Source organism: Acyrthosiphon pisum, chromosome A2 (assembly GCF_005508785.2).
Source record: "Acyrthosiphon pisum isolate AL4f chromosome A2, pea_aphid_22Mar2018_4r6ur, whole genome shotgun sequence".
In the NCBI taxonomy this organism is placed as follows: Eukaryota; Metazoa; Arthropoda; class Insecta; order Hemiptera; family Aphididae; genus Acyrthosiphon; species Acyrthosiphon pisum.
Genome location: NC_042495.1, coordinates 63,202,384 through 63,205,072, shown reverse-complemented (window position 1 = coordinate 63,205,072; position 2,689 = coordinate 63,202,384). Strand labels below are relative to the sequence as shown.

Below are 2,689 nucleotides of genomic sequence, written 5' to 3'. Positions count from 1 at the left end.
TGCACCTACAAGATTCACTTTCCCACAGGAAAAGATGAAAAGCGAAGCATTATTTCGACTACTTATCGTGCACACCGCCCCAAATAATAAAAATGTATTACGCAGAACGTACATTTGCTAATAGTTTCAATATAGTTCGATTCACTCTAATTTTTAAACTAACGATGCTAAATGTCATCTGCTCATCGTACATTTTCTATATAAGACGGATACAATAAAATGCCCGTGTTACGTTTTAAAATCTTGGATCTGCATCGTTCACGATATTTCGAAAATTTAACGCCCGCGAACCTGTCTTATCACTATACGAACACGAAATTGTAATAATGTTATCAAATAAATAACAACATCATATTATTATATTTTCGTATGACGACTTTAAATTTGAATCACTCTCGAATCGCGATTATTTGAAATTCGAACAAAAAATACAGACCACAGAACAGTCGTACCGAGTTCCATTCATACAATTTAATATAAAATCACCATGGATAAGTGTATTCTTTCCAGTAAAACATCCAAAGTATCGCCTCGCCACATTACGTACATTTTCATTTGTAAGTATTATTTTCTAGTTGTAGTGATTATATTTCTTAATAATATGGAGTCAGTCTAATTTGCTAATTTGTTCACAAATATAGATTTCCGAAAAATCGATGAAATAGAAAGAAATAATGGCTAAAAATGTTCGAATTAAATGATTGTCGCAATAATTTCTACCTGGCATAGAATCTGCGGTAGGTAATCATTTCACAATAATTAGTGATGGTAAACAATGGTCATTCATAACCTTGTGACGGGAGGTATAAGACCAACATCCCGGTGGGGTGACCCCCTGTTTCCATTTAAGCGGGACTGGCTACTTCTCGCCTTGATGGCGCAGACTCGTCCCTCCAGACAGGTACACCGGGCGCCCGAGCGCCATACGATGTTCTGCTGGCAACGCTCAGGCAAGGAGGTTGATCGGTGGGTTTCGAAAGTTCTGCGCCAGCGAGCGCCGGGTTGCGAACGCCGGACAATTCCCTCCCTTCTACTAAGACGGTACTCCCACAGTCTCCGCGAGGCCATCCACACCAGTCGCCCGAGTGCGGACGGCACGCGCGGACGCGCGAGGGCGTACGCGCCCACCGGCCGGGCTCGGGTAACAATGCTCGTGAAGCGTCGGCTCCGCCCGGGCGCTTGGCCAGGGCGGGTTTCCGACGGGGCTCTCTTCACGCCCGCGGAATGGGATTTCGAAGACCGGTTCTTCCAGTACCCACAACGACTGGTAAACAATGGTCAGTAAATTAGTGAACACGGTGTCAGAGGCTGTCTCAAAACATAATCCAAACCACTTGTCTGGGATAGAGAAGTAAAATAAATGTTAGTGATTCACGGCAATATTGGTACTACTCTGCGCACGACTAGTAAATCGCATCTAAGAGGTAAAATCATTTAACATAATTCATAAATTTGGTATTTATATATTTGTTACAGCTTGACGTTTTCAGAAAATTTTGTTTCTCCAACGATGAGTTAGAAGTCAATGAACAGACGAATAAAGCATTTGGAGGCCATGATTTTAATTCACCCAGAAATAAGCCTTAGATACCCAATAATGTCTAATTCACACACACTTATCTAAGTATATCACTCAAGTATCCGATTTTAAACGTTTGCCAAGACCAAAAGTCACTTAATAGTTTATCGTTTTTAGTCCACACAGGGGATTATACTTATAATGTTTTTCAAAACTGAAATATATTATGATGTACCACATACACGGAACTGGGAAGTGGAGCCAACGCATTGACAAATTTTCAGACGTTGACTTTCTTGGAGATAATTCTACCGACTCAGATGAAGCCATACAATATTGGAGAGAATTATGAAACTTAAAGGTGAGAATATTGTTGATAGGTTTTCATTTTAAAGCAATTTTACTGTGCTATCAACTAACAAACCCACCTGTTCACGGGACACATTGTATAATATCTAATTGTGTACGTGGTCAAAATAAATTAATAAATAAATAATTATATGTTACAATCTTAAAATATCCATGACTTGTTTTAAAAATAAAATACAACTATAACAAGTGCTTGCCCCCACCCCCCTCATAAGGTTCTTTAAAAAATATTTTTGCCTTTGAGATTGATTATAACATTACGTCATATCACTCTAATATATTATGACCAACGGTACAAAACTGGATCTACTGTACACACATTTGCATGTTGCACGTTGTGCAATTAAAGAAGACAAATGGTGCACTGACATATTTTTAACAAAGTTTTAATTTCTAGGTAATACAATTTTGCTGACCAAGAATCCAATTTTAACAACGCAGAGGGCCTCAACATATTTAAATTGCAAAGAAACACATGACTAGTTATTGGACATTGGTATCTTTTCTGAAGGGAAAGTGCATCTAGTTGGATGCGTTAAACAGGTAAAGATTGAATGTTCCCAGTTGTTTTCAAATACGTCGGGAAAAACAAAAAGATTATATTTTTGACAAAAATTGATGTTGTTTTGCTGGTGTAACTAATAAAATATCTAGGTGTAGATACATGATTTGTTCGTCCGAATGTTCCTATTAGCATTTTCTATACAATTTTTAGAACAATTTCACTCTTTTTGAGCTAATATAATATTAAAAACAAAACTAATCGAAAATATTAAAATGTGTTATCCCCATAACGAGCAC

General features: G+C 37.8%; 1 long non-coding RNA gene across 2 annotated transcripts; it reads left to right on the top strand.

Annotated features, from left to right (window-relative positions):
• Positions 1–1,266: 1,266 nt before the first annotated feature.
• On the top strand, positions 1,267–2,617 carry LOC107882365. 2 transcript variants are annotated; one of them, XR_003839583.1, is made up of 4 exons: positions 1,267–1,424; positions 1,491–1,624; positions 1,697–1,880; positions 2,286–2,614. It is a non-coding gene; the product is annotated as an uncharacterized LOC107882365 (long non-coding RNA). The 2 variants fall into 2 exon arrangements; XR_001678714.2 differs by having other exon boundaries at positions 1,491–1,880; positions 2,286–2,617.
• The last annotated feature ends 72 nt before the right edge of the window (positions 2,618–2,689 follow it).